Source organism: Xenopus tropicalis, chromosome 5 (assembly GCF_000004195.4).
Source record: "Xenopus tropicalis strain Nigerian chromosome 5, UCB_Xtro_10.0, whole genome shotgun sequence".
Lineage (NCBI taxonomy): Eukaryota > Metazoa > Chordata > Amphibia > Anura > Pipidae > Xenopus > Xenopus tropicalis.
Window position 1 is genome coordinate 153,506,609 of NC_030681.2, and position 20,248 is coordinate 153,526,856.

The 20,248-nt window shown below is 43.3% G+C and overlaps 1 protein-coding gene across 1 annotated transcript in view; it reads right to left on the reverse strand.

Annotated features, from left to right (window-relative positions):
* Window positions 1-19,258, reverse strand: part of LOC100496183 — a 106,110-nt gene extending 86,852 nt beyond the window's left edge. Inside the window, exon 1 of the mRNA XM_031903102.1 lies at window positions 19,079-19,258. The gene's annotated coding sequence lies outside the window, so the exon portion shown is untranslated. The remainder of the gene's footprint in view (window positions 1-19,078) is intronic.
* Window positions 19,259-20,248: the final 990 nt, after the last annotated feature.

Consider the following 20,248-nt stretch of genomic DNA (forward strand, 5'->3'; position numbering starts at 1 on the left):
ATGTTACTATGTTACTTTGAAAATGTAGAGAACACCTGGAAATGTATTATATTTACCATTAGATTATCAGATTAGGCAGGTACGAGCCTATAAATAGGGAAGGCAGCAGTGCAAGGTTGTGGGTGGGGAGAGCAAGTGGAAGAGCTCAACCAGAACCTGTGGGTATTGGACCGGCCCACACAACACTATTAAGCGCCCATTTGTGATGAGTTTAATGGCTTACCTGCTCCAGTTATGCCGTCAATAATGGGAGATGGGTTCGCAGTCCATTAGACTTAAGTCTGGAAAGGGAAGAATGTGGGTCTTAATTTCTGTTGACTACATAACATTCAGAGATAAAATGTAAACTCTGATGGGACTGGTACATGAACCTGGTCAGAGCGTGGGTTTTAGTTCCAACGCACCAGAATAAGCTACAGGCAGCATGGGAGGGTCCTTACACTATCCAAAAGCGCCAAGTGATGTAACCTACGTAGTGGCTACGGATGGCAAGGGCCATTAATCCTCCGTTACCTGAAGGGCAGAAGGCCAAACTGTTAGAGGTGCTTAAATCAAACCGTCTCGGTGAAGCTGGGGAGGACACACCATCACATTAATACTGCCAATCATTCTCCTATTAGACAGTCAGCCAGCAATGGCAGGGTTAAGTTACTGACTACTGCCGGTTAATTGAGGAGGTGATAAATAGCGGTGCCTGCCCTGAGCAAACCGGTTAATCCGTGGTGTTTCTAGCAAGTCCTGTTACTGAATCGGTATTTAACTTTGGTTTGTTTATTCGGACTTTGCATTGCTTAACCCTTTTCAATTTGGTGTTCTGCTAATCTGATTTATTGTGTATGACCCTGGCCTGCTGACTATCCAATTGGGGCTTTCCCCCTGAGTAATTCCCAGTGGTTCCACCAAGGTCACACTCCTTACTGCATTGCAGCTCAGCGGGGCTTATCCCAATAGACTGGTGAGTTTGTCTCCAAACAGCTTTCTGCCAATTTCCCCAGCTAGTGCTGCACATTAGAAAGCTTAATTACCTTCCCAACTCAGTAGTCTGAGGTCTTAGCTCTCTCCTGTACTGCCATAGTTCCATTCCCCCTACATCTAGCCACTAGAATCCATTTTAGCTCTCTCACTCAGAATATAACACCTACAGAATGTCCCTATGAACTTGCCAGAACTTGGGGTAATTCAACAAGCCACAGTGCTTAGGCCTCCCATATAGTTCTTGTGCCCAAACAGATGCCTAAGGATTGAGGAGTTGTTAGATAAGCTGGTAGGTGCCCAATATCTAACAATCACTGACCGATAAAGCGCAGGAAAGGTAAGCCTTTATTACTCCCTTTGGATTATTCAATGGCATTCCTTTTGGTATGAAAAATGCACCTGATCCCTTTCAGATGAATGCAAACAGCCTTCTGGAAGGGTTTTATCAATTGGCAGTAGCCTATCTAGATATCGCTGTATTCAGTGAAACCTGAGAACAGCACTTGTCCCATCTGGCACAGGTACTAGATATATTAACAGGTGCGGACGTGACCATCAAACCCAGTAAATGTCAACTAGGTATGATTACTAAGGCCAGAAACAGATAAAGTTGGGGCTATTATGGCCTAGCTCACCCACCAAGACAAAAAAAAAAAAAAAGTAATTTTTTTGGAATGGCTGGGTACTATAGGACTTTTGGAAACCGCCAAAAGTGTAGGGAGTGTGTGGAGTAAAAATGTGCATATACACCCTTATTAGCAATCCAGGATGCATTAAATATAGCAAATGTTGCTTAAATGATAACAGTTGTGTAATCGCCTTGCAAACAGGTTAACTGCATTTACATGGAGGTTGAATCTTAAATTGATTTTGGGAAAATAGGGATACAGAGCAGCTGGGGTTATCAACAGCAAATCAACCAACACCTGTTCTTATCCTGGAAGGAGTGGTTTTCCCAGGCAACTTGTGGATAGAAGTCTAGATGTCTGGACTTAGTAGGGTTTTAGAGTAGCAGTGCTTAACATCTTGCTGGGCTGTTACCCACCCTGTGCCAATATTTTAGGTTCTTGAACCTGTATGGAATATCTATGCTTTATCCTGTTCATTGAACAGAAAAAAAATATACTTTATCTTTATATAAAATATTACAAGCCTGAAGATTAGTATCCTTCCCCTAGACGCACAAGTGAGTCGGCACTTTGTATTTGTAATAATGCTAATCTGTAAGCCTAACATGTCCGACACAAATTAGTCCCATGGAAACCAGACAGAGCAATTCTTTTTGGCCCTAAATAATGCACTAGCGTCCGCCCCAGAAATACAGGCCCCAGATTTTTCAAAGCCTTTTGTTATACAGACAGATGCCTCTACCTGGTCTAGCCAGGTGAACCACACAGGGAAGGAGCACCCTTGTCTTGTACCGAAGCCGAAAAACTGCTGCCCAAGGAAGTAGCCTATCAGGGAAGTAGCCTATGCCTCAATAAAAAGAGAGTCTAGCTATTGTCTGGGCCTTACAAAAGTTGCGGCAATACATTTATGGTCACAATTTTACAGTAATCACTGCCCACAACCCACTTAGCTGGTTAAACAGAGTTGCTGGAGATAAAGCTGCTCAGGTGGGGTTTCATTCTTTAGAAATATGATTATACTAAACAGCATTAAAAGGGGAGATACCATGGAAAGGCTGATGGTCGGTCCCATCAGGCAGAGCCTTCACACCATGGGCACAGTAGAGATGACCTGTAAGTCAGTCTCCCATGTACCATTTCTAAAAAGGTGAGGTGTCCTGCCAAAACAATTTAGACTTGCAGGGGTTAAACTAGAGAAGATATTCCATAAACATTCTGCCAATACCAGAAAACAGATACCCAACAGGACTCTCGTCATTAGGTATTAGCCATGTGTAAAGGTCTAACAAACCTGCGATGCCCGACTCTAAGCCCTGGCTGATAAGAGCCATGCCAATTGGGGGGAGTGTACAGTTACCAGATGCCCCTGAAATCTCTAATAAATAGTCAGCTCTTCTGATTAAGAACTTGGATTTACTTCAGAGGACCAAAGTTAGTTGGGAGATTACCCCATTTCTCCTTGCCTCCAGGACCAGGAAAATTCTCTCTCTAGGTTGGAGTAGGTGTTCTCTATGTTTTTTTTGTATATATGCACGGTTATACCTTTCAGCGCTGCAGAAAACGTTGGTGCTTTATAAATAAATGTAAGAATAATCTTTGGCATAGTACAAAATACAATGCTGCAGCACATCCTTGTTGCAATAAGGGAGACTCAGTCTTGCCCTTTCTCAAGGCTTAAGCCGGAAACGTTGCCTCTTCTTCTGACCTAATAAGTCAGATGCTTTGGGTCTGTATCTCCTCCCTGCAATTATAAAAGATTACTGTAAAATATTAAATTGAAATTCATTTTTAGCATTTCTGCACTTTCCATTTCTTTCCATCTTTTCTTGTCTGTTCATCCAACCCCCATTGGCTACTACTGCCAACCAAGCCCCTGTTCCCTACTCCTCCCCATTAAACATGCTCTGGGCAGAATAAAATGAATATATACACAAACAGCTGCACATCAGCTCCTCCTGTAATAATTCATACGTTTTATAAGTCAGTGTCCAATTACCATTTTAATTCTGGAAGACTTTCTTTTTAGGAAAATAGATGTGTCCATCACGGCAATAAAACAAAAGGCAGACAGATGACTGTAAGGTCTCATTACTTTGAAGACTTGAATAATGAACCAGAGCTGAATGGGATATTTGTCCGGCTTAATATTGATTTGGCAAAATGTCCAAGGACACAAAAACCATTTAAACCCCCCCCTTCAATTTTAATACCATATATATTGTCTAAACAGCAGCCATCTTGCTACACAATACCAGTCCTTGGTGTGTTTAAATATGTATGAAAGAAGCTCCGTACTTGTTTGATTGCAGAAAAAAAATAAATCAATAAACAAACATGATGGGGACGATCTGTAGGGATTTAGCTTATATGGGAGGCCTATTGTATTGTTTTGATTTGCTATACATAATGTATACGCTGGTTTTACTTAGGACTGTAAATAAAAGCCATAGATCCAAGTCCATAAATATTTTATAATAATGGGCCGACCACTGGTTATACAGATTTATAAGCCATGAAAGGTCTGTACGTTGGGACTAAAACCTGGTTTATGTTGCTCTGACCTGAAAGTACACGATCCGGCATTTAGAAATGTACATGGCAGTTTTGCATGTGAAATTCTCGTCCTCTTAATAGTTTTGGGCAGAAAAAAAAAATCTCTGCATTACTTCTCTTTCAATATTCATGTAACATAAGGGGATGAGGAAATCTGGAAATGAATGAAGTTATAAAATGGAAGAATAAATTAGGAACAAGATGAAGAGATATCAACAAAGCAGATGCAATTCAAGAACATGTAGCTCCACATACGGAGCAAGTAACATTGTCTCCCATGGTTGGTAGCTGGAAACTAAGGGGATATCAATGAAGACAAAAAGGTCAAGGAGAACAGAGGGGGTCCCCAATAATGTCCTTTATAACTCAATAGAGGTCCACAAAGCACTGTAGGCTTTGTATAAGAGAAGTATCACACAAGAACTTTAAGTGAGTGGAGTTTTTCCAGAATAGTGTATGCAGACTTCTCTCTGGCCCAAATGATCATAATTCTAATGTCCTGGCTCACCAAACCACAAAGTATCACTAGCAGTACATGCACATAGATGTCTCTGTGGGACGTACAGAACCAAAAGTCCTTCTGGCATCATAGTGGGTGCACTCATTGGGGTGCCACCACCAAAGTAGGTAGAATGGGTCTGTCCCTGTAGATTTATTCTATAGTTCAAGACCTGTTCAATTTAACAAAGGTGAACAATGTTGGGGAAATTATTCTGTTTCATACAATGATAGTGTGTGCCCAGTGAGGGAAATGTTAATGAACAGAAGGAATTCTGGGAACTAATCCCAAAAGGGCTCCAAGACAATCCCATTTACATGGTTTTATCCTAAGGGCTAAAGCTCACCCACTGGGTATTTAACGCTGAAGCCAGGATTATAGCTGAGCAGATTCCTAACTACAGAATGGTTTCGCCCTGCTTTAGGCTCATCCGTGTAGAGTTTTCTGATCAGTTTAGGTAGAGCCAAGAGTGTGGTTCCACATAAATCCTTGACACACAACTACTTATTCGGCCAGGAATATATCTACAGAAGATGGGAACCAGTATGGGCACACGCTTTGCACCCCAATATGCCAATCCTTTCATGGCTAAACTAGAAGAGGACTTTCTCTCCACCTGTAACACCAAGCCTCCGACATTCCTTTGTTACAAAGACGACATTCATGATCGGGACCGGTACTGAACAAGAACTCAATTCAATTACACAATTCAATTTCACAAACAATTTCATGACTTTCACCCAACTAGGAGTTTAAAGCTGAACTACTCCCCTACTCACATTCACTTTCTAGATACAACCATTTATATCAAGGAAAATAGTTTACAAACCACCATCTCTCAAAAGCCAATGGATAAACCATCTTATCTAATGTACGATAGCTTTCACCCTGACCACACTAAACACTCCATCATCTACAGACAGGATCTACGATATAATCGGATATGTTCTGACCTTACTGAAAGGGACCACCACCTAAAAACACTCAAAGCAGACTTCATTAAAAGGGGCTACAACCCAAGGATTATGGATCAATATAGCCATACAGCCACCAGGATTCCCAGAAGTCAACTTCTACAATACAAACAAAAAACAGAAACAAAACGAATTCCTCTAGTGGTCACATACAATCCCCAACTAAAGACCCTCAGAAAAATAGCCAAGTATCTACAGTTTACACCTTCATAAGGATGAGAGGCTCCAAAACATATTCCCAGACCCACCACTTCTGGCAATCAGGCAGCCCCCAAACCTAAAAAGACTAATAAGAAGTGCCTTAATACAACCCAACAAAAATGGAACCTATCCCTGTGGCAAAAAACAATGCAAAACCAACCCACACGTCTGTAATTCAGACAAAATACAGATTCCAGACACATTAGAGGAATACAGCATCCATGGCCAGTACAACGGTTCTTTTCCAACGTGGGGTACTTAATACAGTGCACTAGGTGCCCAACAGGGGGACTGTATATAGGAGAGACTGGCCAAAGCCTGAGAAAGAAATACACACCCCCGCTTTACTATAACAAATAAACTGGACACACCAGTAGGAACCAGTGTAACAGCCCTCACCGCTCCATAAACGATTTAAGAATCTTGGTCCTTAAGGGAAACTTTAAAACAGAGAATGAAAGGAAAGTTTGGGAGTATAAATTAATGAAAACTTTCAACTCTCTGGAGAAGGGACTGAACCTGGGCCTTGGATTTAGGGCAAATTATATAGATTAAGAACTGCCGGCACCCAGCCAGAAATACAAACATCTGTAGAGACACTGGGCCGGTTAATCACATGGAATTCCATTCACTTCACACTTCAGTAATTTACACTAATTTATATCACTTTGATCCGCATTATCCTGTACCTTATCAGTTTGTCCCTTGTAGGTCCCCTTTTATATGACTTTGTTAACACCTTCCACACAGATGGATATTCCTTTTTTCTGGTTATTTGATCTATGAGCTGAAGAATATTATATATTATATGACCGTATGTATACGGTCATACCCACGAGTGAAGGTATAGTCAACGTTAAGGAACACCTGGCACGGCACCCTGATCACAACAGACTGCCTACTGAATTCTTAATTGAACTACTTACACACCGCCTCACCTTGAACTACTTCAAATTTGAACACTCATACTATCTACAGATTAGCGGTACAAGTATGGGTTCAAACGTCGCTCCTTCATTTGCGAACCTCTACATGTCAAATTATGAGCAGACGTATATTCTACCTAAATATGGCAGTTTCATCTACAAATTGTTCCGCTACTTTGACTATCTACTTATACTTTGGACTGGCTCCATGGATCAATTCTGGTCTATGGTTAAGGAGCTCAATCAACTCCCTTCTACCATTCACTTTACAGCGCAGATTGATATCACCTCCATTTCTTTTTTGGACTTAAGCCTATCGGTCAACGATTTGTCACTTACCACTACCACTTTCAGAAAGGACACCGACAGGAATACATTATTGCACCATGCCTCATGTCACCCCCCCCACACACTTTGCATAGCATGCCCTACTCAGTGGCGTAGCGTGGGCTTTCGTCGCCTGGGGCCGACCGGAAATTTGCCGCCCCTCTATTTAGTTATTCTTAAAAAAAAATAGACAAAATAAAAAAAGCAGCATTAAATTTTTTATTTTTTTTTGATTGAATTTGAAATGCGGTGCGCATGTCATAATTGTCAAAAGTGGATTCAGCTGTGCGTCCGTGGCTGCCCATGGTGGCAGGGCCGCCATCAGAAATAACGGGGCCCCTCCCATCAGTACAGGACACACAGACATAAAAAGTATTAGGGTCACCCTACCACAGTGCCCCCTAACACTATGCTGGCCAGGCCCCCCTAACGCTATTCTGGCCACGGTCCCCCCATACAACTGCCCCATAGACAGTACCCCCAATTGCCCCATACACAGTGCCCCCCACACACATTGCCTCCAATTGCCCATAGAAAGTGCCCCAATTTCCCCATAGACAGGGCCTCCAATTGCCCCATGCACAGTGTCCCCATAGACAGCCCCCTCCACACAGTGCCCCCAATTGCCCTTAGACAGTGCCCCCAATAGGAAGTGCCCCCATACACAGTGCCCCAATTGCCCCATACACAGTTCCCCAATAGAAAGTGCCCCCATACACAGTGCCCCCAATTGCCCCATACACAGTGCCCCAATTGCCCCATACACAGTGTCCCCATAGACAATACCCCCCAAAGACCTTGCCCCCCAATAGAAAGTGCCCTCATACACAGAGCCCCAATTGCCCCATACACAGTGCCCCCAATAGGAAGTGCCCCCATACACAATACCCCACAAAGACCTGGCCCCCCCCCATGGAAAGTGCCCCAATTTCCCCATAGACAGTAGCCCCCACACAGTGCCCCCAATTTTCCCCATAGTACATACCCCCAACAGACCATCGGCGGTGGCTCCTTCTCTCTTACAGGCAACAGGCGCTTCTATAAGGTCGCTGACGTATGACGTCATACGCACGGGCGCAACCTTATAGAAGCGCCTGTTGCCTGTAAGAGAGAAGGAGCCGCCGCCCTTCTGATACGCCGCCCGGGGCCATGGCCCCCTCGCTACGCCACTGGCCCTACTCACAAATGATACGAATGGTGCGAAATAACTCAGACCCAGTTAAACTCCAACTCCAACTTGAAGACCTAAAAACACGCTTTGTACAGAGGGGTTATGATTTCTCAGGACAAACTACATCAAAATATGCCAGTGGACAGATTGACTTTCACCACTACCTACACTCCAGACAAGAAGCCACTGATTGACGCTATATTTTACCACTGGACAGTTCTTGAGAAGGATAGGACCCTACCACCCATCTTTCGCCACCCTCCACGTGTAGCATACAAGAGAGGAAGAAATCTTAGGGATCTCCTGGTAAAGACGGACCCCAGCCATTGTTATCAATCTTCCACAACTAATACCTGGCTCCCCACAACTAGATTGGGCTGTTACAAATGCCCTAACTGTACAACCTGTAACTCACTTATTACAGGACCTTCATTTAACCACCCACATACAGGAAAAGAAATACAGATCACACACAGACTGACCTGCACTTCAAAATTTATTATCTATATCATCAAGTGCCCATGTGGAGTGCTATACGTGGGTAAGACCGTGACTTCATTCAGGGATAGGATGGCCAATCATAGATCGGCCATACGTCCAGCTCTTGCTTCTGGTGAAGCCAGTACTCCAGTTGCATCACACTTTTTACTTCAGAAGCACACTTTAGCAAGTCTAAGATGTATGGTCATAGATCATATCCCCTCACCTGTCCGGGGTGGCAATCGGGAAAATTTGCTTCTACAGGAGGGAACTTCGTTGGATACATAGACTTAACACCATCAGCCCTCATGGGCTCAATGAACTCATTTCTTATTCTGCTTTTTACCTTTAAGGACTGTGCTTGTTTTGCTTTTCTACAGACGACCTACTAACATAAATGACATATGGGCAGAGGTACACCCTCTGTATTCCTAATTCGGGTCCCCTGTTCACTCAGTTCCCCAATATCTGTATGGGTTGAATGATATGGACACGTTTCTATATTGTTTGTGAACTTGCTGCCTGGTCAAGGCACTATAGATATTGCGGTTTTTTTACTGCTCATTCCTTATAAGATGTCTCATGAGGCTACATGGTAACTTCTTACTAATGTAATTCTGACAATTGTCATTGAAATGTTTTTCGCTGCTTTTCTCTCTCTGCCACGTAACTGTTACATAGTGACTCTGTATCAAATTCTTATAGAAAAAAGTTTTAGGACTTTCAAACATATCTATGAGCTTTTCTCTTGTCGTATATCTTCCGTACACACTTTGAGCTGTAGACAACAACCTTATAGGCTGGCCTTACTGGGGATTTCAGCCCCGTTAGCAGGTATATGACCTGCATCTGCATTGTGAGGTCATTAGCCCCACGTACGGAGCGTGCTCTACACCCCAATTCTCCTGCTCCCCTGCGGTCTCTACTTGGACACTAAACAACCGTGTCGGCCACAAAGTGGTAAGTTGTTTCAGTGCCCGCATATACTGTGCGCTGCGTGTGAGCTTTGTATAGCTCTGACAGGAGGGGAATGGCCCGGGGCACCAAGTATGTTCACCATTATGCCTTGGATAACCCGTGACATATGTCAGCTACGGATCAGACTCGCCTTTATTTTGACCTTAATAAAGCCTTAGTCCCACTACCTACGGCACTATTTGGGAGTTGTAGTTCAGCTCTATAGAGTGTTTTCATGTTTCTGATTCTGTTTTTCTTTGTGTCTGTCCTCTGCCTTTTATTATTTCGATCTTCATTTCAGTATGTTATTTTCATTTTTAGTATTTGCTTTTTTATTTTTGTTTTGATATACACTGAGGGGGGTGGGCCTTGGTTTACTGTGTAGTGACGTCATTAGCCTGTTTTTGGCGCCACATTGGGTTTATCAGAGGGATTTTGTTTGTGTTATTCTCTTTGAAAAAGGCTGTGGAAGCAGCTGAAACGTTAGCTGTACGCTTCAATAAATATACCTTATTGCTTCACACTAAGGGGCCCATTTACTTACTCACGAACGGGCTGAATGCGTCCGATTACGTTTTTTTTGTAATGATCGGTATTTTGCGATTTTTTCGGAAAATTATCGCGACTTTTTCGTTACCAATACGATTTGCACGAAAAAACGCGAGTTTTTCGTAGCCATTCCGAAAGTTGCGATTTTTTCATAGCGTTAAAACTTGCGCAAAACGTTGCGCCTTTTAAGTTTTAACGCTACGAAAAAAGCGCAACTTTTCACGCTACGAAAAAATCGCAACTTTCGGAATGGCTACGAAAAACTTGCGTTTTTTCATGCAAATCGTATTGGTAACGAAAAAGTCGCGATAATTTCCGAAAAGTCGTAAAGGCGCCGAAAAAAATCACAAAAAATACGAAAAAGTCGCAAAACGTTAGTTTCCAATCCAAATTTTTTCCATTCGGACTCGAGCCATAGTAAATGTGCCCCTAAGTCCTGCGAGTGCGGCTTCTATTTTTCTGCATAGTAATATAAATAGAGTATATTATAATATATATATATATATATATATATATATATACTCTAAGGATCATCATCAGGATAGTGACCGGAAGTAAAGTGCAACATTAAATACACAAACCACCCAATCAATGTTCAATGACAATTAACCCATTAAGTGTATGTAAATATAGAAAATCACACATATCTTCTAGTGCGGGCAATTACCATCTCATAGAACACCATATGTTTCACCCAACAAGATAAAAGGGGCAATTACTATTCACAATATCCATATTCATAAAAAGTAGCCAAAAGTGTGAATCCACTAATAAACCCACAGTTATAAATATAATAAACCACCAGTAATAACAGAATATAATCTATAAAACCCCAAATGCCATATATATATATATATATATATATATATATATATATATATATATATATATATATATATATATATATATATAATTACATACATACGAGAGCACCACAGCTTCATTGTAATCAGCTTGAAAACTAACTAAAATGTTCTGAAAGCTTGCTATGGTTAGTTAGCTAATCAAGGTATCACCTTTATACCGCTGTTACCTGTAACCCTGTAACATTTTGACTGGCTAACATGGCACATCACCTTTTCCTGGGAACTAATCCCAAAGAGCTGCAAGAAAATCCCATTTATATGGGTTTATCCTATAGGCTAAAGCTCGCCCACTGGGATTTTAACACAGAATCTGCTCAGCTATTATCCTGGCTTCCAACTACAGAACGGTTTTGCCCTCCTTGGGGCTCATCAGTGTAGTGTAGAGTTTTCTGATCAGCTTTAGGTACAGCCAAGAGTGTGGTGCCACAGGTAAATCAAAAGGTTGAGGAGACCACCTCATACGTATGCAAGTAAACACAAGGATTTCTGGGAACTAATCCAAAAGAGCTCCAAGAAAATCCCATTTGCACGGGTTTATCCTATAGGGTAAAGCTTACCCACTGGGTTTTTAATGCAGAAGCCTAACTACAGATAGGTTTTGCCCTCCTTGGGACTCATCAGTGTAGCACAGGGTTGAGATGTTATTCATAACTCAAGATTGTCCACCATGAGAACTTATCAAACCAAGGAAGACATTTGGTTAATAAGCAACATGGCAGGTTACAGTAGGTAAACCAGCGGAAAATTGCCTAATACATTGAAAAGGTCTTTGGTAGAAAAAAAAAACCCCAACAGGAGAGATACGGCTGTATTTCCACTCTACGAGACCTGCAGGAAAGATAATTTGTAGCCAAAATGAATCAGGAGAAAATACTTGACCTTCAGGAAGACATGATTGAAAGCTGCTCTATAACTATTGTATCACAAGATCCCCACACAATGCCTCATGAATCCTGATGTTAATCCCTGTAGAAGCAGATAGCCTTCTCGCTATTGTTTGAGATATTTATGATACAGGGAAAAAGTGTCAATATTTATTGATTCCGACTGATATTAAATATTTACTGTTAATTAAGATTAACGAAATTCAGGTTTGCAGAGTCATCGGTCAGTGGCCAGTCCAGTGCAGAAAAATACTGGTATTTATATACAAACATTACTTATGGATCTCAAAATGGGTTTTTCCCACCCCCCAAGTTAGGTTTGCTGGTTTCATACAATGACTATGATCACTCTATAAAGGTGCATATAGTTATTTTTTTATATTCATCTCATGTTACTGTGGTGTCTGTGCAAGTTTCCCAGGGTTGGCAATATCAGGGCTTTTTAATGGGTCTGGTCTTATTTTTTCTCCCTGAGGAAGGGGCACTAGAGAGTTGGAAACGGAAGATTACTTACTTCATAAGTAAAATATTTTGTAGTTTTATACATTTAGGGCATTTCAATTTCAAAAATGATTCTTTTTAAATTCACTTCTATGAGATTCATCAATGGGATTTCACCAATGTTTGAGGAATTCAATTGCATATTTGCGGTTCAAGATTTATCCAAATTCCAGAGATTTTCAAGAAACCATTTTCTTTTTGAAAACCTGAATTTGACCTTAAAAGACTGCCCTTTGCATTAGAAAATGGTTAAAGACTTGGTATTGTATATAAACCTCCCCAGACTCCATTTTAGGTCTGGTAATGAACCCCATTCTGGCTTCTCTGCTGGACATTGGGCTCATCCTTTTACAGGAATGGGAATGGCAGTGGAAGAGCAGCAACCACATTCTCCATTGATCCCTGCTATGTTCAGGCAGAGTTGCCACTCCTGGAGGGGCATAACCTTCCCTTGAAAAGATGCTTGATGACATGGTGGTAAGAATGTGCTACCCGAGTCATTGCCACCATTCCCCAGGTTCTGGAACCGATAATGGTGCTATGTTAGGCACTCCCCGGGATCTGCAAACTGCTTGAGGTTTTGCATTGGCAGTTTCCAGCAGGTCTCATCATATCTCATTGGCATAAAGCCCACCTTTAGCAGGACACTCACTCAAGAGCGGAGGGCTCCTTCCCCACAACCAAGGCAGAGTGGGTAAGAATTAAAACCAGACTTTAATCTCACCTGGAATTTTTCAAATTGCCTGGGAGCCATAGACTGCACTTATGTTCTCACATTATATATATGTGTGTGTGTGTGGTTGCAGGGCCCCCACCGGAGCACCAGAACTTCCGCCCCAGGGGCACCGCACCCCCCCCCCCCCACAAAGTGCCCCTGCCCGATGCATCCCTGCACCCCCCCAAGCCCCTCAAGGGTCCCCCCCACCACCTGCCAGACATCCTCCCCTGAACACGCAAGTGAAACGTCAGGGGAGGACACCGGGGCAGCAGTAGCAGGGATCGAGCCTAAGCCATTGGAGCCCACTAGGTTTTTTCCCCTTGTATCTCAGTGGCCCACTCCCACCCTGTGTGGTTGCCATGGGTTACTGCCCAGTGTTTATAAAAAGACCCCACACACACTGTTTTCCACCAGATCCAGTGCTGCTGGGGTGACAAATTAAAAATTGTGTATCAGAAAGGGTAACTTAAACCGAGTCAGATCTAGGTTAGAATATGAATGCCCAAAAACTCCTTTCCTGGCAATTGCACACTGTTTCAGGATTACCATATGATGATATGCCCCATTAGTGTGTAAGGCCTGTTGCACTTGGGGTAAGTAGGCTGCCACTGCTTTGTGCCTCCCCCATAGGCCTATAGCTACTTAGGGTTTGTCTCCTTTATAACACAGGATGCATTTTATCTCCTTGTAGAGTGTAAGCTCTTTTGGGCAGGGCTCTCTTCCCCTCTTGTATCGGTTATTGGTTGCTTTATATGTTACTCCTTGTAGAGTGTAAGCTCTTTTGGGCAGGGCTCCATTCCCCTCCTGTATCGGTTATTGATTGCTTTATATGTTACTCCTTGTAGAGTGTAAGCTCTTTTGGGCAGGGCTCCCTTCCCCTCCTGTATCGGTTATTGGTTGCTTTATATGTTACTCCTTGTAGAGTGTAAGCTCTTTTGGGCAGGGCTCCCTTCCCCTCTTGTATCAGTTATTGGTTGCTTTATATGTTACTCCTTGTAGAGTGTAAGCTCTTTTGGGCAGGGCTCCCTTCCCCTCCTGTATCGGTTATTGGTTGCTTTATATGTTACTCCTTGTAGAGTGTAAGCTCTTTTGGGCAGGGCTCCCTTCCCCTCTTGTATCGGTTATTGGTTGCTTTATATGTTACTCCTTGTAGAGTGTAAGCTCTTTTGGGCAGGGCTCTCTTCCCCTCTTGTATCAGTTACTGATTGCTTTATATGTTACTCCTTGTAGAGTGTAAGCTCTTTTGGGCAGGGCTCTCTTCCCCTCTTGTATCGGTTACTGATTGCTTTATATGTTACTCCTTGTAGAGTGTAAGCTCTTTTGGGCAGGGCTCCCTTCACCTCTTGTATCGGTTACTGATTGCTTTATATGTTACTCCTTGTAGATTGTAAGCTCTTTTGGGCAGGGCTCCCTTCCCCTCCTGTATCGGTTACTGATTGCTTTATATGTTACTCTGTAAGCCCAATGTATGGAACCCACTTATTGTACAGCGCTGCGGGATATGTTGGCGCTTTATAAATAAATGTTAATAATAATAATAATAATAATAATAATAATAATAATATGCACTTTAATAGCCTTGTTTGGCCACTAGAAAGCCCCTGATACCATACAAACCGCAAGTGTCAGAATATAGATATTTATTCCATTGATCCCCCATTAGCCACGGGTGCACGCACTGAAGCATTTTACTGGGTGAAAGACTCGAAAACTCTGCCGGCATTCTCTCTATTATTGCAGCGATTTTAATTGTTAATATGTACTTGGTATTTAATATATCAATAAAAGTTACATTTTAATAGATTAAGCACATAAGCAGCGCTGGGATCAGGGCACTTTTCTTGCTTGGCTTTTTGTTGCAAACAAACCTGCAAAATCACATTGTAAAAACTGAGACTTTGTAAAAAATGTCATTTTGCACAAAATATATTTTTCTTGCAAGCCTAGAAAGCATCTTGAAATGGTTTCTGCCAGTACTGCTGCTTCAGAAAGAGAATTCCCTCAAGAATTCCATAACTTTACAGGCAGAAAGTGGGAGCTGGAGAGTAGATTGCATGGAACGTCGGAAAGATGCTATCCATAAAGGGGTATTTTTTATGGTTTTTCAGTTTAGTTTTTTGTCCAGCAGCTCTCGATATTATAGCAGCTGGTTGCTAGAGTCTTATTTACCCTAGCAACCAGGCACTAACAAGATAGGTGGGATTATGAATAATAGAAGGTCTGCATAGAAAGATAAGGAATAAAACAATAAAACAGCAGCCTCACAAAGCAATAGTATTTTGGCTGCCGGGGTCACTGACCCCCTTTTGAAAGCTGGAAAGAGTCAGAAGAGAAAGGCAAAAAAACAAAACAAAAAAAAAAAAAAAAACACAACTATAATGAAAACCAATTGCAAAGTTGTTAGGAATAGGGCATTCCATAACATACTAAGGGGGTTATGTAAAAAAAAAAAAAAAAAGACACTAAGTTTGGCCAGAAGCAGTAACCTATAGCAACCAATCAACAGGAAGCATTACCTGTTTAAGGGTAACTTAAACGGAGTCATATGGAGGTAAACATTAACGGTGAACCACCCCTTTAGAAAAAAAAAAAACCTACACTGGGAGGTTCTGCCTGGAAAAGGGGTTATTGTTATCACTTCTGTAGCCAGAGGCAGAAGGACCAGCACTTCCAGTCTATAAGGGTAGAGTCCTGACATGCCTAAGGCATGAAGGTGCAGGGGCCCCATTGCTTCATATAGAAGGAAGGCTCTTAATCCTACTAAGGGAATGGTTTACTTTCTTAGATAAAAGGCCCAGAACAGCAGAGGCCCGGAATGCTTAGAATAGTCTCTGTAACGCTTTAATAATTGGCCTCCCCCTCCAGAGACTGTCCCCTCTAGTCCATATTGAATACGGCTGCCAGGCACATACACCTTAGCAACCGCTCATCCCCAGCCGTGCCTCTTTCTGAACTTCTCTCTAGGTACCAACCAACCAACCTGCTGGTTATGCTCCTCAGCTCCACCCTGTCACGATCGGTAACCCAAACCCAGAACAACTGCCAAGGTCCCGGGCACGGCTCACCCTTCTGCCTATAACAGCCACCTTTGGCTTCGGGTGGAGCCCTCCGCTACTCGGGTGCCGCCAGGTCTTAAAGTGAGAGGAACAGGGCAAAGGTTCTGGGTGAGCAAGGGAACCAGATCATGGGAAGAGGATTCAGGGAGCTTCCTAGAGTCGGAGTCAGGCCGGGTCAGAACCAGAACAGCAGCGTGGTACAGAATCAGGATCCAGAAGAGAAGTCAAACGGGCAAAGGGGTCAGTCCAGGCAGAGTTTACTCCAAGTCAGGATACAGGCAATGATTGGAACTGAATACACAGAATATTAGCACACATAGGTCTTTCTAGTATAGTTTCTGGAATGGGCAATGACTATGGGCAATGAGTGCAGAGCACTGGACCCCTTTATTGGTGGCCTGGATCTGCTTAACAGAGAAACATGAAGCACATTATCCATTGTAACATTAGCCGGCAGCTCTAAACGAATCTTGACAGCACTTACAATTTCAAGAACTTTAAATGGACCAATAGACTTAGGTCCTAAACAGGGGGCATTAATAGCAGAAAGCCAAACCCTGCCTCCCACCGGGTAACTAGGAGCTGCCCTATAGCGTCTGGCAGCAGCTTCTCTCTGGGGGCGCCTCTAGGGTACCCCGACATTAGCCATAAACTGGGCAGACTGAACAGCAGGAACATCAGGGGAAGAACAGGGATGGGAAAACACTTTAACAGTCGCATTACCAGGCTGCCCTGATTCCCCCAAAACATGATACAGAAAGGCAGAGGTCCTTGGAAATATTTATTAGGGAATTCAGTGTCAAGGGCCCCTGTCTGAACCGGCTGCAGCAATCCCAACCTTGGGGACATTAGTAACCTTTTCAGTGAAATCCCCATCACTTTTAGGCAGGCTTACAAGGGCAGCGGCAGCAAGGTGTAAAGGGCATTTAATGCAGACTGACTTACAGCCAGGACCCCATTGTAATGTCTCCCCAGTACTCCAATCAATATGTGGGTTATGTAACCGTAACCCCAAGACCACAGGAATGGATAGACACTGGATGATGTGGAAAGCACCCACATATATATCAAGTTTAGGGGTTACTGATATAACTAACCCATTGCCAAGGGGATGTTCATCTATGGACGGGAGGGGGAAGAGGAATGGAAGGGACAGACATCTTAGCAGCCAAAGTGGCATCAAGAAAATTCCCAGCAGCACCTCAATCAATAAAAGACAAATTAACAGAAACTATTGTTACAGGGAGTAGAAATACAGAAATGAATCTCCCCAACTGTATCTGACTGCAGGATCATTCCCACCTTTACTGGGCACGTGCAAACAAAATGCCCTTTGGCACCGCAGTACATGCAGAGGCCTTGGGAATGTCGGCGGTATCGTTCCTCAGGTGACAGTTTAGTGGCCCCAATCTGTAGGGGGTCCTCAGGGGACTGAGAGGAGGAACAGATTCAGAGGGGATTAAGACCTTGCTGGCAGAAACAACCAGGTTGCAAGCCCTTTCCCTGATGCCTTTCCCTTAGTCTGCGATCCACCTGAATAGCTAGGGGCATTAGGGCATCTCTAATAGCACCAGCGAGCCCCACACACAACTGGCTACATAAGGCTGTGTCATTCCATTGGGTATCAACAGCCCAGCGTCTGAATTCAGTACAGGTATCGGACCCCTTATCCAGAAACCCATTATCCAGAAATTCCAAATTACGGAAAGGCCATCTCCCATAGACTCCATTTTAATCAAATAATTAACATTTTTAAGAATGGTTTCCTTTTTCTCTGTAATAATAAAACAGTACCTGTACTTGATCCCAACTAAGATATAATTACCCCTTATTGGGGCAGAACAGCCCTATTGGGTTTATTTAATGGTTAAATGATTCCCTTTTCTCTGTAATAATAAAACAGTACCTGTACTTGATCCCAACTAAGATATAATTACCCCTTATTGGGGCAGAACAGCCCTATTGGGTTTATTTAATGGTTAAATGATTCCCTTTTCTCTGTAATAATAAAACAGTACCTGTACTTGATCCCAACTAAGATATAATTACCCCTTATTGGGGGCAGAACAGCCCTATTGGGTTTATTTAATGGTTAAATGATTCCCTTTTCTCTGTAATAATAAAACAGTACCTGTATTTGATCCCAACTAAGATATAATTACCCCTTATTGGGGCAGAACAGCCCTATTGGGTTTATTTCATGGTTAAATGATTCCCTTTTCTCTGTAATAATAAAACAGTACCTGTACTTGATCCCAACCAAGATATAATTACCCCTTATTGGGGGCAGAACAGCCCTATTGGGTTTATTTCATGGTTAAATGATTCCCTTTTCTCTGTAATAATAAAACAGTACCTGTACTTGATCCCAACTAAGATATAATTACCCCTTATTGGGGGCAGAACAGCCCTATTATTACAGTTTAAATACATTTTCTTAGTAGACTTAAGGTAGGAGATCCAAATTACAGAAAGACCCCTGAGCATTCTGGATAACAGGTCCCATACCTGTACAATATCACTCTGCACATTCCCTACCCAGTCACAAGTTACTAATAGCAGAATCTGCTGAAGCGCAGGGATCAGGCTCATCACGGAGAAAGGCCATGGCTATAAATAATGCTACTAAAGCGACTCTTGCAGGGTCAGAAGCCGACAAGTTTAAAGCCCACATTTAGGGATCTCCCTGTAGGAGAGTTAATCACAAATTTAATTTCTGAAGGGAAAGAGCGAGGCAATAAACTGAAATACGGGTTTCTTGGAAAGCAAAACATTGTTAACGATCCCCATTAAATGTATCAGGGAAGGGTACCTTAGGCTCCGGTGTTGAATGGCGGCCCTGCAGGACAGAACCATAACAGTAGCGCAGTACAGAATCAGGATCCAGGAGAAAAGTTAAACAGGCAAAGGGTCATTCCAAGCAGAATTCACTCGAACTCAGGATACAGGCAGGGTCAGAACCAGATACACAGAATAGCAGCACCTCCAGGAACTGGAAAGCCCTATAACGGCAATTAGTGCAGAGCAGGGGTATATAGGCAGGTTGGTTAACACAGAGCAGCTGTGACCAGATTAACAACAGGTGAAACTAACCCCTCCCTACATGTATATACACGGGTACCATAGCAGGGAACCAGGGCCTTAGCCATCTGCTCATATAGAGTAGTGGTAAAGATACTACACAGCAGCCTACAGATCACTGGTTCAATTCCAGGCAGGGAAGTTGCTTGGAATTGTGTTTTTTTATTAGGCTAAACATATTTTTGGGGTTGACATGTCCTTTAAAACCCAGGCAAGTTCTTGTCTGTGTTTGGTACAGACAAGGTTTTCAAGGAGTATCCCACAATGCCGGGAGTATGCCACAATGCCAAGAGTATCCCACAGTGCCGGGAGTATCCCACAATGCCGGGAGTATCCCACAATGCCGGGAGTATCCCACAATGCCGGGAGTGTCCCGCAGTGCCGGGAGTGTCCCGCAGTGCCGGGAGTATCCCGCAGTGCCGGGAGTATCCCCCAGTGCCGGGAGTATCCCGCAATGCCGGGAGTATGCCGCAATGCCGGGAGTATCCCACAGAGCCGGGAGTATCCCACAGAGCCGGGAGTATCCCACAATGCCGGGAGTATGCCACAATGCCGGGAGTATGCCACAATGCCGGGAGTATCCCACAGTGCTGGGAGTATCCCACAATGCCGGGAGTGTCCCACAGTGCCGGGATACTTGTCCCACAATGCCGGGAGTATCCCACAATGCCGGGAGTATGCCACAATGCCGGGAGTATCCCACAGTGCTGGGAGTATCCCACAATGCCGGGAGTGTCCCACAGTGCCGGGATACTTGTCCCACAATGCCGGGAGTATCCCACAATGCCGGGAATATCCCACAATGCCGGGAGTATCCCACAATGCTAGAGTATCCCACAATGCCAGGAGTGTCCCACAATTCCAAGAGTATCCCACAATGCCGGGAGTGTCCCACAATACC